This window comes from Corylus avellana, chromosome 8, assembly GCF_965113065.1.
Source record: "Corylus avellana chromosome 8, dhCorAvel1.hap1.2, whole genome shotgun sequence".
Classification (NCBI taxonomy): Eukaryota; Viridiplantae; Streptophyta; class Magnoliopsida; order Fagales; family Betulaceae; genus Corylus; species Corylus avellana.
This window is the reverse complement of record NC_142497.1, coordinates 3,587,482-3,605,912: the sequence shown is the minus strand read 5'-3', so window position 1 is coordinate 3,605,912 and position 18,431 is coordinate 3,587,482.

The window sequence follows — 18,431 nt, the reverse complement described above, 5'->3', positions numbered from 1 at the left end:
TTAATTTGATCCTCTTCTCCAACTTGTTTAGGTTCTCATATCTGTTGTAGAAATTTATTTCGTGGATTGCATGGCAAGAATTATAATCCCCATAAATAGTAGCTAGGAATTTAAGAAAATAACCCAATTCATAAACCCTAATTACACGAAAATCAAGAACTCCTCAATCGTAGTTTTTTTAACCACTACAAGCTTTCTAACCACTAAAATTAACGATTTTTGCTTTTTTCAGAATTATCGATTTTTGTAGCCAATAAGTTGAAAAAAAAAAAAAAACTTACGCCACTAGAGTTTCAAGATTACAAGAGGAAGCTCGGTAAAAGCGTTGTCCAAAAGTTTTGGAGCTACTATGGTAGAAGTAAGTAGGTTGTATACTTGGTACAAGGAAGTTTTGTGATAGCTTTTGTAAGTGTCATTCTTGTAAACTAATTCTTCTATTAGTGGATGAGCTTCTTGGGTTTGGTTGCCCCGATTTGTTCAAAAGGTTTCCACTTTATTACCAAATTATTTATGTTGATTAAATTACTAATTTCATAATATTTTTTAATTATTTGTGTTGTAATTAATTATTAAATTTCATATTATATCTGTGAACACCTATTCAACCACAGTTATTAATTGGTTTGAGTCATTACACAATTTCTTAGGATTCACCTTGTACGTATATTACTTGAAGATGAACTTATAACCTCTGACAAGCGTGTATGCATGTGTCAAGCTCTCAGCAGCAATCGACAATGAACAACTCACCCTTGTACCTAATGATATAAAAGAAAATGTCAACATTCTTCAGTTAAAATGAATTAGAGGTGATCGAATTATTTTTATTTGAAGGATAAAATTGTCTAGAAAATATGAAAAAACAATTTTACACTTATAAATATAATCAACTAGATCACATCAGTTCGTTTGAACTGGAGAGGAATCCTTGTCCGAAAATGGCAACCCATGATATTAATTTAGAGCCACAAAAAAGCATAAAACTTACCAACAAACAATGCCCAATAGTCATTGAATTTGCACCACCAATTCCATTAATGGCATCAATATCATTGGTGGGAATCTATTTGATAAAATTAAAATCAATGAAACCATAATATGTAATTTTTTTTAAATATATATATATATATATATATATATATATATATATATATATATTAGATTTTACCGTTTCAATATTTTACCTCACCTGATATACAATGATTTAGAAAATTAACTAGATTTTAGACATGATAAAATGTGAATGATTTAATTTGAAAACAATGGTTAGAATTTATTGAACACTACAAGTTAGAATTCTCTACGAACTCTAGAAAAATTGATCCAACATGTATATACCAAAACAACGTTTTTCATTTTCTTTGTTCTAGACAATCATCTTCGGTACCTAACTCTAAGAGAACTTACGTTAGATTAGCCATATTGAACTTATTTTATGCAAAATGACTAAGCAAATGAGTTAGATTAATTAGCCATGTAAAATGTATTTTGCATTTTAGATGCATTTGTAAACAATGTCATGCTATATATCCATATAATTTATTTACTATTCTCTTTCTCCCTCTCTCTTTCTTTAATATATATATATATATATATTGTTTCTTCTTTTCATCCAATGATTTTTGCCTTTCCCGCTTGTCTTTCTCCTTCTTTCAAGCAAGGATTTTTGTCATTGATTTCTAACATACTTGGGTTAAGTGAAGTTTCCCCATAAATTTTCTTGCATTTAGATTCCCCAATTTGGCACCGTTCGTACCAATATCCGTACCAAATACTGCCTATTCAGCTGCGTTGGGCCCAACCGCCATAAACATCAAGACTACAAGAAGCATCACCATTGTCTAGTGGATGCTTATAAGAGAAATCTGAATAGTCTATGTTAAAGTATATTTGATGATTTTGCCGTTGATCCAAATGCTTATTTTCATTGTCACATCATCATAATTGTATGCGAGTCTACTAAATAGTTTGATTCATTGATCACTTGATATGATTTGATTGTGTACAAAATTAGGCTCTATCTATATATGAATAAAGCTATTTATAGAGCTTACAAATGATCAAATCAAATCCTAATCATGTAATCTAATCAAAACTGCATCAAATCCGAACAATCCACACAACCATATTTTACCATATTTTTTTACAAGTTCAATAGATCAACCATTCAATTTATCGATTCATGTAAACTCCAAACAAATTTAATAGTAAATTCATCCATTCACTATATAGAAATGTTGAAAAAGAATAAATTTTATTGTTTCTCATTAACAATATATAGTCTCCACTCAAAGATATATTAAAATTGCTTTTGAAAATAGGGAAATTATGTTACTTGCAACATATTAGGTTACATTTTATTTTGAATAAATGCATGGTTGTAATCACCAATGGCATTTATCATCAAAATATTTGCCGGCGTCGTTATCATACGGACATGGACCCTTGTCCATAATCTTATAATAGCACTGACTGCACCGTTTATGGTCAACGTCATAATCGTAGACGGAGTAAGTGTGAGGAGTAGGATTTGATTTCCAATCAAACGTACACTTAAACAAGGTTGTCCCCCCAATGTCGGGTCTAAAGGTGAACTTGTACATTTCACCTGGTGGGACTACATGGGTGCCAAGATCGTCATTCGATTTACAGTGAACGGTCAGAAGCTTGTCATTTCGTAAATAATTAAAGAGTGCCACGGTTGTTCGCTTTCTTTGGAAAAATGATGCTCCGACGATGCCGAGCCCAGCCGTAGACAATATGAGCCACGTCAGTAGCCACGGTGCATGTTTGCCGGAGGAAATCATTTCTTGATTATACACGGACGTTCGCCGGTGCCGGTGGCGTTTTATAAGAAATCTGAATGATTTTCGAATGTCATATATAGGCGGTGAAAATTTCAATTACAGGATAAATTTGATAAAAGCTTAAAAAAGAATTTGAAGTCGTCAACGTATCCTATTTGAAGGAAATTTTAACTAACCATTGTATATTTGTATCTATTGTGGCTTTTTTTTCTTTTCTTTTCTTTTTTCCTTTTAAATATAAATATAAAATGTGTGGATAGAATAGGATCATCTCTTAGAGACCGAGGCCCAAAAAAGACTCCAATGCGTAATTGGCCGGGATTCTCTCCATTTCAAGTCAATTGGGAGACCAATAATTTTTTAGTTGAGATTAGATTTCACATATTTAATAGGGTACATATAGCAATTTTAAAGGAGAATGTTAGGTGTTTTCTGGTCTTAGGTGGATATTATTTTCTAAGAAATCAAAAAAGAAACTAACCCTTATTTCTCTCACCCGATTTTTAGAAAATAATATCCACCAAGAACTGAGAAAACACTTGACAATTATGTTTTCTCAATGCAATGTCATTTAAAATTGGAAAATGTTAAGTGTACACACAAAAGAACACTTGACATTTTCCAATTTTAAATGACATCGCATTGAGAAAACATAATTGTCAACCACATGATTATTTAAGGAATATGTTAAGTGTTCTCTTTGTGTTCTCCTGCTCTTAGGTGAATATTATTTTCTAAAAAAAAAAAAAAAAAGGAGAAATACTATAAGTCACTCTTATGTCCATTCAAGAACGATGTGGCTTTTAAAATCACCATTAAGTTTATGATTGTATTATTGAATTTTGATCAAATGATAATTTTAAAAGACACCTCATTTTTGGAGGGACACAAAAGTGACACAAAAAGAACTTCTAGAATTACTCAAAAAAAGGTGGCCATTATTTCTCTCACTCGATTTTTAGATAATAATATCCACGTAGGATAAGGATAAACTCTAAATCGTCCTTAAGATTATTACTCACTTAAATATATAGCCTAAACAATTTAAATTTAGGGATAAAAGCAAAACCAGTCCTGGCCTAAATTACAAATCGTTTTATGTGGTATAAAAAATAATTCAGAGATCCTTATAGGTTAAAATAACAACTTAGTCACTACAGTCAAATTCCGTTAAAACATTTGACGAATTTTGTTAATGTAGCACCAATAAAATGATGACACGTGTCATCTTTGTCAGTACCACAGTGTAAAACATAAAGCATCGCACATCCCGATAATCCTTACACCGTTACACGTAGGTAGAGATGACATAGCAATATCAACAGAGCGTAAAGAACACTGAACCCATTAAAAAAAAAAAAGCAAATTCACATGCAAATTACCATCATATTCATTTACTGTTTACAAACAAATCCTAAATGCAAATATATTGGATTAAAAAATCCGTAACAAAGGAATCAAACTTTAGGGTTGGTTATCTCCAAAATGTTAAGAAAGACCAACATAAATCAACTACATATTCTACCATCACTAAAATATGGCATCAAAACTAAATCATATATCAACAAAAATTTAATTGACATTGCACTATTTACATTATTAGATGCATCAAGATAGAATATAAATCATAAAATAACTCATCTCCATTTCTCTTTGTTTCACTTCAAAGTTTAAAGATCGAGGATCCTATTTCTTCATATCTAGCTTACCTCTTAACTTCTTCCCATGCTAAATAATTTTAGTAATACTATCTTAATATGGGCATTACATATGTCAAATAAAATAGCCTAAACAAATTAAACTCAAAATCTAAATTGATTGTTATTGTCATTGCCACCTACGGAGAAACTAGAAATGAAAAATCATTTACTAGTTTTCTAGAGAATTGTATCATATTAATCTACCAAGTAGTGATAATATAATTTATAAGAGAGCCCCTATGGTCCGGTCCTCCTGCAAAACACCACTTTTGCAACACCCAATCAACATGAGCCACATTATCATTTCAAGAAAATTGCAAAAAACTAAAATGTGAACAAGAATAGCAAATCAAAGTGAAAAAAAAAATACCAAAAAGACCCTAAACCCAGCAAACCCACTGAAAGACCCCACCGACTGTGGGTCTGGCCAGACCCACACCGCAATGGGTCTAATCGCCAGCCGTGGGTCTGGCCAGACCCACGCCGCAGTGGCTGTGGGTCTGGCCGACCGTGACCTATCGTGACCCGACTCCAAATCCACCGAAATTCGCATCAAAACTCAATTCTAATGCCCAAAAACCCGTTTCTAATGCCTAAAAACCCGTTTCTAATGCTTAAAGCTTGTTTCTAATGCTTAAAACTTGTTTCTAATGCCTCATAACTCGTTTTTGGATTCAAATCTAAAACCTAGAGGTGAAAAGTTAACCCTTAGGGATTTTATTACCTAAAGGCCGCAAACCGGAGCCAGAGAGGGTGAACTAGCTAGAGAGGGTGACCCGGCGCTCAGCGCCGTGGGTCTGGCTGGGTTACAGCCAGACCCACAACGCTGCTTCTTTCTTTCTCCAGATCATTTTTTCTTCTTTTCTTCATTTTTTTTCTTCTTTCTCTTTTCTTCATCCGGTGCTTTTGCTTGTAGAATAATTTTATGCACCTGGTCTGATTTTGCTTATGTGGCAGTGTGTGATTGGGGCTGTAAAACTAGCCTTTTGAGGCTCAACTGAACTAAAGTTTAACTCAATTTATAAATACTTTAGTCTCTAACTTTTTACACATTTTTTTTTCCCTCTAGTTGACTAGTAAATGGCCTCTTTTTTGTTTGGTAGCACCAGTTGCTTTACGACTTTTTCTTCAGACAAGTCTCCCTAGAAAAGTTTATAGTCGTTCACTAGCTGAATCAAAAGGCAAATAATTTTAAAAAACAAAAAAAAGTCCAATTTTCAACTTTTTTTCTTTAAAGATATAATATTAAAGTATTGATTAAATAATTAAATTTACATATTTATATTAACTTCAATTTTTTTTTTTTTTCAAAAAAAAAAGTGACGATTTAACATTGATCTAAGATTTGTTTTGTTCGGAGAATTTTTTTTGTTTCTTCTAGTGAAATCTCATTATTAAAGGATCCATGCATAGAAAAGTGTATCTCTCACAGTGGAGCAAGTTTTTATTCAAAAAATTCTTAATTATATTTCGGATATTATTTTTGTAGAGCGTTGTATTTAATGTTGTTTAGCCGTCTATAAAAATCGCTCTATTCCTTTTTTATCTTAAAAAAATCCAGCCGTCATGAACATCAAGACTGCAAGAAGTATCACCATTGTCTAGCAAGCTAGTGGATGCATTCCCATTGAAAGTTTGAAACAATAAGCCAATAAAACAATAAAAACAAAAAGGAATTGATTTATAAGATAAATCTGATCAATAACTTCCCAAAGTCCTCCACATAGTGGTAAACAATTACATATATTTTGAAAAATTCAGATAATAAGGCAAATAAAGAGCTGTTTATTTAGAAAATATATTGGTGCTGGCTCTTGTAATCTCAGTTCAACGAGCTATGGCATAGGTCATACTTGTTGGTGGCATAGTTAAATTCACATGGGCCAGAAGGATAAATCTGCCAAAAGCATTTGCTGCAAAGCTCATGATCCCTCTTAAACAAGTAGATGTAAAACGACTTCGTAATAGATCCCCACACAAAATTACACAAGAATGACGAAGTCCCAAAAAAGTCTGGCCTAAAGTCGAACACAGGCTGCATGTGGTTTCTGTTAAAGAATGTGCCTTTAAACCCATGTGTGGGACCACCGGTTTGCTCCTTTACAGTGGGTTTTGGAGTTATTCTCCTATGTGTACTTGAAGTCCTTGTTTAACTTATAGTAGGAGTCCTAGACTAACACGTAAAAGGAGAGGTAGCCGACTTTAAGCTTCTATATAAGGAACAAAGCACAAGATGAATTTGTGTGTGCCAAAAACGCGAAGTACCAAAGGAGTGTGGGACAAAACGTGAGAGAGGGATATCAGGAGAGTACAAGGGCAGCAAGCACAAGGGGGTGCCGCACAAGGGAATTAGAAAAGCCAAGTATGGTGTTTTCTTCTTGGTGTTTTTGGGAGAGCCAAAAACAAGTGATTAGAAGAAAATGTGCTGCAGAGTGAGCGAAGAAAATAGAGATCAACCGTCATCTCTTCCAGCAAAAGAAGAGTTTGTATATCTGTCTTTTGTATTCTATTTTGAGAATAATCTCTCTTGTGTGATAGTGAGATTTAGGTGTATTGGGGCTTTGGGATCTGAGTGATTTTCTCTCTACTATTTTTGTACTCCATCTTTTAATAGTAAATTTTCTCCGAGTCGTCTCTGCCAGTGGATGTAGGCTTGTTAAGCTGAACCGCTTAAATCTTGCTGCTGTGTGTTAATTGCCTAATCTTTGTTATTCCGCATTCTTCTTAATTTTTGGTATCTCATGGGTCTTAGGAAATAGGATTAATTTCCTAACAGCTTCACCAAATGCTTACCCAAATGGTTATCTCCTAATTTGCATGAAATGGAAAGATCTGTGTTTTCTCCTATTTCATTGTACATTGTGATCACTACTCTCTTTCTTTCGAAGATTGATGCTTCAACATTATCAAACGACCCACAATTCGACAATACGATCATCAGCAATGTTAAGAATGTTATATTAGGGTTATTTACTTCCTTAGGTATACTAGGTCTACTAGGTTTATCTTTCTTTAGTCTACTAGGTTACTTGCTTATCACCCATAGCCTCTCTATAAATAGAGGCCTTTGTAGTCATTCTATATAACACTACTCAATACAATGTGGTCTCTTATATGCTTCCGCTCTCTTTCTTTTCTCTCTCTTTCTTTCGCTCTCCACAATATATTCAACATGGTATTAGAGTTATTTAACATGGTATCAGAGCCACTTTTTTGTGGCCTTCAATAAACGACTTTTCTGGTATTTTCCTTTTGATAGGGGTGCAAAGGCGGGCGGTTAAAAACCGCCCGCTAACCGTTAACCGCTCTAACCGCTAACCGCTAACCGCTCTAACCGCTTAACCGTATTAACCGCTAACCGCCTAACCGCTATAACCGCCTAGCGGTTAGCGGTTAGCGGTTATTGGGTTTACTAACCGTAACCGCTAACCGCCTTTTTATATAATATATTTTTATAATTATAATTATAAAAATATTTATACATATAACATAATCACTTGATCATTAAATCACAATTTTTTTAAAAAATAATTAAATCACAATTTGAGTATTAATATATTATATTATCATTTATATGATTATATCACATGAGATTGATCATTAAATCATTTGATTATATAATAACAAATTGTACATATATAATATGACATAACTCATAAGTATACCAATTCATACTAATACAACAATTAAATATCTAGAGACTTATTTTCAATGTATGTTATAAACTTATAAGTCTATATATGTTATAAGTCTATATAAGTCTACATATGCATATGAATAATATAAATGTATAATATCAATACTTAATCATATGATTCGATGACAATTCAAATACTTTATTCAAGACTTCAAGTGAATCATATTATTAATGTACAATGATGATATGATTCGTATAATATCAAATTAAGTAATTGACATTGGATTAAACAATGACCAATGTGTTACTTATAAACACAATTTAAGTATTAATGTATTATCATTACAATTTTAGTAATTTATATATTATCACTGTAATTGATATGATTATATCACATGATGACTTGATCATTAAATCATATGATTATATAATAATAAATAATACATATATAATATGACATAACTCATAAGTCATAAGTTTACAAGTTAATCATATGATTCATGTACAATGATAATCACAATTGCTTCAATTGAATTAAACAATATATTATTTATAACTACAAGTCTACAATTTAATTAAAGCATTATTAGATACTTTAGGAATTTAGAATTTAGGAGTTTGAACATTACCATTTACCATTAGATATTAAGTTCAATTCAAAGAAAAAAGATTATAAGTAAATATGATAAGAATTTAAATAATTAATCATGTGAATCATATGATATAATTTAATGAGACTATATGATTATATAATATCAAATTAAGTAATTGACATTAGATTCAACAATGTGTCACTTATAATTACAATTGAAGTATTAATGTATTTTTTGAACATTTTTTAGAAAAAGAAATTTAACCATTTAAAAAAAAAATAAAAAATTAACAATTTTTTGAACAATTTTGAATTTTTTGAACCATTAGTAACAATTTTTTTAAAATTGAATCATTGATAGTTAATAGTTTTATCCTTCAACCTTTTTTTTTAAAAAAAAAAAATTATATAGAAGGCAAAACTACATCGTTTTGCACCTGTATATATTCATCTCTTTCTTCCAACCCTAAATCTCACGAAATCTCAAAATCACTCAAAGTTGCTGAGCAGCCTCTCTCAAGTCTCAACTCTCTCAAACTCACCCGCTGCTCATGATCGGCTCAACGAAAATACTGGGTAGTTTTTTTCTCAAATTAGACAGCCAAGGTCAGTGATTTTGGGTTCATTTTCTTGGAGTTTTTCCCGAGCTACTTTGATTTTTGATTTCCTACTATTTTACAATTATTTCCAATGATTTTGGGTCATTTATTGTGTATTTGTTGATTATTGGGGTATGATCGGAATGGGTTTTGGATTATATTGGGCCCAATAAGATATTAAAAATACAAGAAAAAAAAATGATGGTAAAAAAAAGCTCAAAAAGCCCTAAAGAAAGCCAAAAAAAAAAAAAGCCCAATTTTAAAAAAGCGGTTAGCGGGCGGTTATCTATTTCGCTAACCGCTAACCGCTAACCGTTAGGCGGTTAGCGGTTGCGGTTAGTGAAATTTACTAACCGCTAGGGCGGTTACGGTTAGCGGTTATTGCCACTAACCGCTAACTGTAACCGCCTTTGCACCCCTACCTTTTGATGAATTTTGGCCTCGTAGCCCTACGTCAAGCGCCGCCAAATTTTCTGCTGCCCATAGCCTCAAAAGTCGTTCCAAGACTATAGACCAAGAGTCAGTCAATCCATTCACTGCCAACAATGTCCAAATGAGCTGCCACAGCCCCTAAAGAATCTGCCCGTTCTGTTACATGCCGCCACACAGCGCCCAACGCCTCGGTAATACAGCCAATCGACAGATCAGGGCCAGACGAGTCTAGAGCCGTCGAGTACAGCTTCATCAGAATTAGCATGCGCCTTCACACCCCGTTAGAAGCTTCTGACATTTCGCCACACGCCGCCCTGTATAGCCGCTCAGACTAGTTACTGGACCTTTTCATATATCTGTCACCGACCGTCACAAAGCTGTCAAGCGCGCTGCCAAAGGACATTCCACGCGCCAGTAGAAGCTTCTGCGCTTGGGCTTCACACGCCAAGGCGTGGCCGCCAGTGAAGGCGCGTGTACCACACGCACCAGCCGCCCTATACCACAGCCACGTTAGCCCTAGTTCTTCTGCCATATCGATCAGCGCATGCCATGTCATCATATAGTGACACATCAACGCTTTGACATGTCAGCACCTTGTCAAACTTGACTTTTTACCGTTGAGTTTTGAGTTTGACTTCACCAAAGTTGACTGTTGACATTGACCACTCTCAAAGTTGACCAGGCATTTCCAAGTCAATTTTTTGTCCTGATTTCAAATTTGTGGTCAATTTTTTTGCTTTTGGCATCTTTATATGGCAGAAAACAAGATTATTCTCCAAATTTAAGCATTTGTTTATTGCGGTTCAAGTCGGTTCATATATTGTTCAATTCAGTTTCACAGCCTTTTTTTGTGTAGTTTAATCTGGTTCATTCTTCTTGCGGTAGGCACTCTCGGATCAGACCAATTTTTCATCCGGTCCATGGGTTTTCAGGCCAAACAAGCCCCTTTCAACCGGCCCACTTATGCCTTGTCAAATGCTGCCATTACTGGTCACTGCCGCCTCTCACAGGTCATTGAGAAATTTCAAAACTCCAAATAGATAAAGACAACAAAAATATGGAGGGGCCAGTTTAATCAACTACCATCCATACTCGAATACTCCATGCCATGGCATGTATTGCTCACACTTACCGGCCTTCCTTCTAGAAAAAAAAATAAAGAAAAAAATTAGAATCCTTGGTAAAAAGATGAATGAAAAACATATTAAGATTGAAGATTAAATTAATGTATAAAAATAAAATAAGTATTCATTCGGTGTTTAGCAAAATATAAACAAAAGAAAAGATGTAAAATAATTATTTCTTAATATATTTTAATTTTCAATTTACTCACCTATTAAAATGGAATCCGGCGTACATGTAGAATCCGAAAATTTATTTGTGATTAAATTTATACTAACTTTAACAACAAATTCTCTTTCGACGTACACCATTAAATAATATGTTAGAAATTCATCTTCAACTTTGTTGTGAAGCCTACCATTGATAGTATTCATGGCTAAAAATGTTTGTTCTGTAGTTGCAGTATAAATGTGAAGAAGACTACATACAAGTACAATAACACAAAAAACAAGTTAGTAGATATTTAATCTTTGGGTAATTACCAACCATGTGACACAATTCAGAAATATTTGTCAATTCTCAAAATCTGAATCTTTAACTACGTTATGCTCATAATGGTAAAGTTATATTTTTAATTGGTTTTTTAATATCTGTAAAGTCCTGCAGATAAAACTTGTTTACTAGCTAACAAAAATCAATGATTCTGAAGGATATATGTGCAACTTGAGGATCAAGAGCCAAGTTGAGAAAAGACACTCCACCATATGCTCACTAAACCAGCGACTTGATTCTTGCAATTGAAAATCTATTACAGCACAAAAAATATATATTCCCTTGGTAAAGAGATCAAGGATCACGATAATCATGTATTCTGTAACCTCTGCTATAAACAGATCAACCTCAAGTATGTGGGTTATTATTGTTAACAATGTAATTTTGTAACTCACTTGAAATGCGCACATACAAATTCAATTGGAGCAAGTAGTGATAGTACCATAGAGGAGGGTATCCACTTTAAAGAGGGTGAAGAACTTGAGGAGCTCAAACATTTCCATCATGAACATAATTTATTCCTCAGCTGCAACTAAGTCAAGGTTCATCATGAACATAAGCTCTGCGAAGGTTGTATGCAATCAATTTTTGTCCCATTTTATACTTGTGAGCAATGCAATTACTTTCTCCATGGCAAATGTGCTAGACTACCCTTAAAAAAAACAAGACCCAACTCACCAGCATATGCTTACCCTCCGCCCATTCGGATTTATACTTGGTAAGACCATATATTGTAACGATTGTCATCGTCTTAGCCATGGCTTCGCTTATGCATGTTTCGACTGTAAATACAGTCTTGATATCCGATGTTGTTTGATTCTGAAAACCCTTGAGCATGAGGGTCACAAGCATTCCCTCTTCCTTGCTCTAAGTTCAATTCAAGATTGCAATTGTTGTGAGTGGCCAAGGAGACAAAATGGTGTATTTGTATGCACGGAATGCAATTTTGCCTTGGGTTTTGAATGTGCAACACTCCCACTCAAAGTAGTTGAGTATGAACATGATCTACATCCCCTCTTACTCACTCACACTGCCAAAAAGGATTATGGAGAATGTTATTGTCTAATTTGCGAAGAAAAAAGAAATCCAAACCATTAGTTCTATTACTATGAAAAAATGGGACTTTGCTGCTTATCCTCGATGCATAGTTTGGAGACATCCCTACATTAAGTATAGAAGGGATTTTACTTGGTATGATCACCAACCCCCTCTCAATTTTGTCCGAAGAACTAAGGACTCTTGCCCATGTGATTCATGCGGTGAAATTTTTTATGAAGATGTTGCTGTAAACTGTACACAATGCAAATCCATCATCCATCTGTGGATTAAATGTAAGGACAAATTGATAATAAAATAACTTTTAGCACTTATAAGAAAAATGTCATTTTGTAGTTTGTTGTACTAGCTAGCACATTTGTGTCTATGCGCTAGAGAAAGTTTCTCATAATTATATAATTTATTTCATCATATACTTTGATTGGATTAAACTTTTGGTTCACTCTTTTTTAAAAAAGAAAAAGAAAAGTTTTTTTTTTTTTTTCATATATATCATAAGTTTGGTTATTAGTGGAGGAGTAAAATCACAAACTGTCTTTATTAAGATTTAATTTCAATTCTTTCGTCACTTTCTTTCTCTTTCTTAGGGAATACTTTAAATTAAATTTAAACCCTTAAAAAACTTATAACATAAGTATTGTAATTTTTTTTACAACACCTAAGCGGAATCCTGATTCATATTGACTAAATTAAAGCTTTGAATACTTGGGCAAAATCAGACAATCAAGAGGATATTGATGAAAAATGAGGAAGTATATATAATGAGTTTATTTATATGGAAAGCTGGTATGGGATTGATGCATATATGATTTTCTTTTGCTTAGCAATTAAGGTTGTCTTGATTAATTTTTCCACTGTCATTTTATTAAAATATTGCCTATTCCATAATATCACCAAATAAAGATGGGCATCGTTGGGCCTGCTTATAATTTGAAACTTTGAAGGCCTATATAAAGGAATGTAAAGTAAATACCATGGTATGGGCTGGGCCCAATTAATATATGCACCGAGAAATGGAGCAATTCCTTTTATCAACCCCCTTGCCCGTGTTCTTTCCATTTTTTAATTTTTAACTGAAACAAAGTGGTTATTTTTGGTATTTGGCTCGAATGAAAAATTGCTAAATATTTCTTATATTTTCATATAATTTAAGAAGTTGCAAGGAAGAGAGTGAAACGATGAAGAAGAGCTACATAAGAAGAGTGTGAAAATATAATGTCTTCCATAATGGGATCATATTGCTTGTAATTTGGGCATGTAGTTGTGAGAGCTCCTTGTGGGGCTTACTTGCTCAGACAAGTGTTCCGACAATCCAAGACTTTCTTAGGCAAGTAAGCCTCATAAAAGCTCTCTCACAATTGTCTGTCATGGAATGTGGGAGAGCATTGAAAATGGCTTATGCAGATAAGAAATGTAAATCATTTTACACCTCGTGAAAGTTATTTTTTTTGGTCAACTAAAAACATTTTCAAGCTAACCAATATTTTAGTTCGCAACAAACACTAAAAAAAAAAAAAATAAAATAAAACCAAAACCCCCCAAAAAAAATAAATAAATAAAAAAAATAAAAAAATTTTACGTTGAAACAAACATAGCCTTAATCAAAATGAATCCTAAGGATTCACTAAGTAGGATGATGGAACCAACATAGGATAAGTCATTTGGTTATATGACCTTAAACTTTTTTAAATGTTAAATAATAAATATAAGCAAATGCAGTATATGCATTGGATATTTGCGTGAAACCAATACCATGAAAAGCTTTTTAAATTATCATTTATCCCAAAATTTTAAACTATTAAAAATAATTACATTTTTATCGTATAATGTTGATGTAATGATCTTAATCAACTCTTGGATCCGTTCTTGTTAAAAAAATCTTAAAAAAAAAAAAAAAAAAATCTAAAAGGTTTATTGGGACTATCTTGTCAGCATTTTAAGATATATATATATATATATATAAAATGTAGTATATAGCTTTATTCTTTAATTAATATTCTAACACTTCCTCTCATAGAAGGTGAATTATGGAGACACGATTTGAACTCAAGATCTCTGTTTGAATGCTAAATATCTCAAAAACTTAAATTAATATAAAATAATTGATTTAATCATTAAAAAAAAAAAAAAGGGGGATAATCCATGTAACATACATCTTTGTAGAGTTCCTCATTTGGACAACTAAACTATAAAAAAAGAGTAAAGTTAGAAAATAAATTTTTATTCCACAATGTTAACCAAGCAGTTCCAACCAATTTGGACCAATCTTAAAACAAAAAAAAAAAAAATAGTTAAGACTACCACATCAATATTATAATATAAATGTAATATAAAAATAAAGTTTTTAACCTTGCTATTCAAAAATTTAAAAATAGTATTATAGATAGAAACAAGGTGGGTGCCACTGTTGGAATAGGATTTGAAATACTTGTGAGACTTTTATAGCCAACTACTTCTTTACAGAAAAAGGTCATGTCTAATGCTGGGTACTACTCCCGTTGCCCTTTTGTTTTGTTTTTTGTTTTTTGTTTTTTTCATTTTATTCAACTTTCTAATAGAAAGGTCAAAAGTTACACCCTAAAAAAATAACCAGTCGTTATTTGTTATATTGTTGGAGATGGAATATTACTAAAAAAAATGTACACATGTTTTTTAATTGTAATTTTTCCATATATATTTACATTGGGGATATTAACATTTTGGGACCATAAGCTCTGTGAAGGTTATATGCAATTAATTTTTGCCCCATTTTATAGTTGTCAGCATTACCCAACTCATCCACATTTGCTTTAGCCTCTACCTCTACCGACGTGGATTTCTAATTGGTTATAACATTGTAGTTTGTTTCGCTTGTAATCCTTTTAGTGATGGCTTTGCTTTGCTTACGCATTAAAGTTAGTACATTTTGAAATCTTCAATACAGTACCTACTCGGCTACTCACATAAGGGTAGGAGCTGCTGGTGAATGTCGGGAATAATTGGAGACTGGAGTAGTGACCTGACCCAATCAAAGAAAGGCCGGAGAGAGTTGATGACAAGTATGGTGAGAGGAGAGTCTCCTTCAATAATCAAAGAGACCCAAATGCTCTTCTGTTGTTCATAAGTGTCTTCTTCACATATTAAATATCAATTTGTACAGGTGTTAGTATTCGTGTTGGCTGAATTCGGTTCCAAAAAGTGTTCCGAAATGAAGGTTAGAATGCCCCAGTTGGACGTCCCTTTACAGAGACTTTGTTGGATGAAAATCACTAGAGGTCAGAAGATCCCGTTAATAGCCCCGTCCAGACGCACTGTTCATGCACTATTCACGATAATGGCGACTCTAAAAGTCGCCACTGTTTTAGACCAAATAGCGGCGACGCTAATGACCTTTTTAATTATTTATTATTTATTTTTCTCTTCTCAATAGTAGCGACCCCAGTGTCGCCGCTATTGACCCCTCATCAGCGGTGACTTATAGAGTCGTCGCTGTTTTAGACCAAATAGCAGTGACCTTTTTAATTATTTATTATTTATTTTTCTCTTCTCAATAGCGGCAACCCCAGTGTTGTTGCTATTGACCCTTCATCAACGGTGACTCTGGGGTCGACACTGTTTTCCACTGAATAGCGGCAACATTTTATCTCCGCTAATAGTTTTCTAATTTTTTTATAAAATTTTTATCATGTTATTAGCAACGACCTTTAGAGTCGCCGCTATTTACTCATTATTAGTGGCCACTATTAGCGGCAACTTTTAAAGTCGGCGCTAATGACACCTCATTAGCAGCGACTTTTAGGATCGCAACTATTTGTTTGGTCGCTAATGAGGGTTTTTCTTGTAGTGATACTTGTCTTCATCCTCTTTATTGTTTTGCTCATTTTGGTGATTGAATGTTTCTTGCCATATAGTTCTAATTCTGCATTGCTTTTAGCAAACACCTATTCATCCCCCTAGGTGTGTTTGGGGTCATTATTATATTTTCAACAGGGCCCCTAGTTGTGACAAGTCACAATCCATTATTGAATGTTTGAATGTTGGTATGAAAAGCTTGATCCCAAGTAGTGGCTGAATTCAAGCCACGAATTTACAGTACTATCAGTAGGAATGTTGGTATTGAGAAATTTCAAAACTCGAAACAGACACACAACAAAAATATGGAGGCCAATTTAATCAATGGCAACTACCACCCATATGTATCATATATTTGTCGGTGGGGCGTGTATTGCTCACACTTACAAATCTTCCTCGTAGAAAAAAAATTATAGAAACAAAAAAATTAGAACCCTCGGTAAAAGGATGAATGAAAAATATATTCTCGAAGATTAAATTAATGTATAAAAATAAAATAAGTATTCATTCGGTGTTTAGCAAAATATAAACAAAAGAAAAGATGCAAAATAATTATTTCTTAATATATTTCAATTTTCAATTTACTTACCTATCAAAATGGAATCCGGTGTTCTTTTAGAATTCAGAAATTTATTTGTGATTAAATTTATACTAAATTTTGCAACAGTTTCTCTTTCAATGTACAACATTAAATAATATGTCATAAATTCATCTTCAATTTTGTTGCGAAGCCTAGCATCGACAATATTCATGGCTAAAAATATTTGTTCTGTAATTGCAGTATAAAAGAGAAGACTATGTACAAGTACACGTACAACACAAAAAACAAGTTGGTAGATAATTAATCTTAATTTGGGTGATACCAACCATGTGACACAATTCAAACATATTCGTCAATTCTCGAAATCGATCTAAATCTTTAACTACATTATGCTCATAATGAAAAAAGCTATATTTTTAATTGTTTTTTTAATATCTATAAAGCCTTGCCGATAAAACTTGTTTACCATCTAACAAAAATCAATGATTCTAAAAGATATACTTGCAACTCAATGATCAAGAGCCAAGGTGAGAAAAAGACACTCCATCATATGCTTACTAAACCAGCAACTTAATTCTTGCAATTGAAAATCTATTACAGCACAAAAAATATCTAATCTATAATGATGCTCAATTAATGTGAAGTCAACTTATTGATGGCGAGCTTAACCTTGTCTTTCAAAGTAACGTAAAGAACATCTATCTGTGACATCTATGTTATGTTCTCCAGAAGATAATTTCACAATATTGGTAAGTAAATGATCACATTTATTATCTCTATATTATTGGATAAGTTCTTTAGTGGATAAAACAAGATGCATGACATCTAGAAGGACAAAGTTTTCTTTTAAACTAGGTTGGAGGAATTTCTTTTAACCTAATCTATAAATGTGACATATGTCTCATAAATATGTGAGATGCACATATTTTTTTAATAGTATGGACAAAGTTATAATAAATTTTATTAAAATCTCATGTGTATCTCACACGTAACATGTTATTAAAAAGAGTGACATATGTCACTTTTATAGAGTAGGTTGAAGAAATTTCCTCCAACCTACTTTGGAGGAAAACTGTGTCCCATTTAAAATATCTTAAGATTTACATTACAATTCTTGACATACAAGATGCATGAGATTCAAGGAGTCTAAGGGGATTTAGATTTTCTGCAAACAAACTCAGCCCTTCAATGGGTTCTTCTAATTCCTGAAATCTCTCTAGAGCCTTAATTTCGCAACTCTCCCTCTTTTCTCACATGCATAGTCATATTCAGGGACGGAGGAAGGGGAGGACTCGCAGGGGCTAGGGCCCCCCCAAATGACAATTTTTTTTTTTTTTTTTTTTTTTTTAAAGGTAAAAACAATTTTTTTATGGCTAATTTTTTTTTTTTGCTAATGGGCCCCTGCCCATTAAATTTTTCCAGCCATGGTCCCTGCCCATTCTCAAGGGTGGCTCCGTCTCTGGTCATATTCTTCCCTCTCAAACCCTAGATTTCCTCCATATTGTCTCCTCGATCTTATCTAGCTCGAGATCGACCAGCAATTGATATATAGTAAAACCATGACAAGTTAGGAGAGAAAAAGCATGAAAATAAAAATAGAACATGTCTAAAACAATTGATAT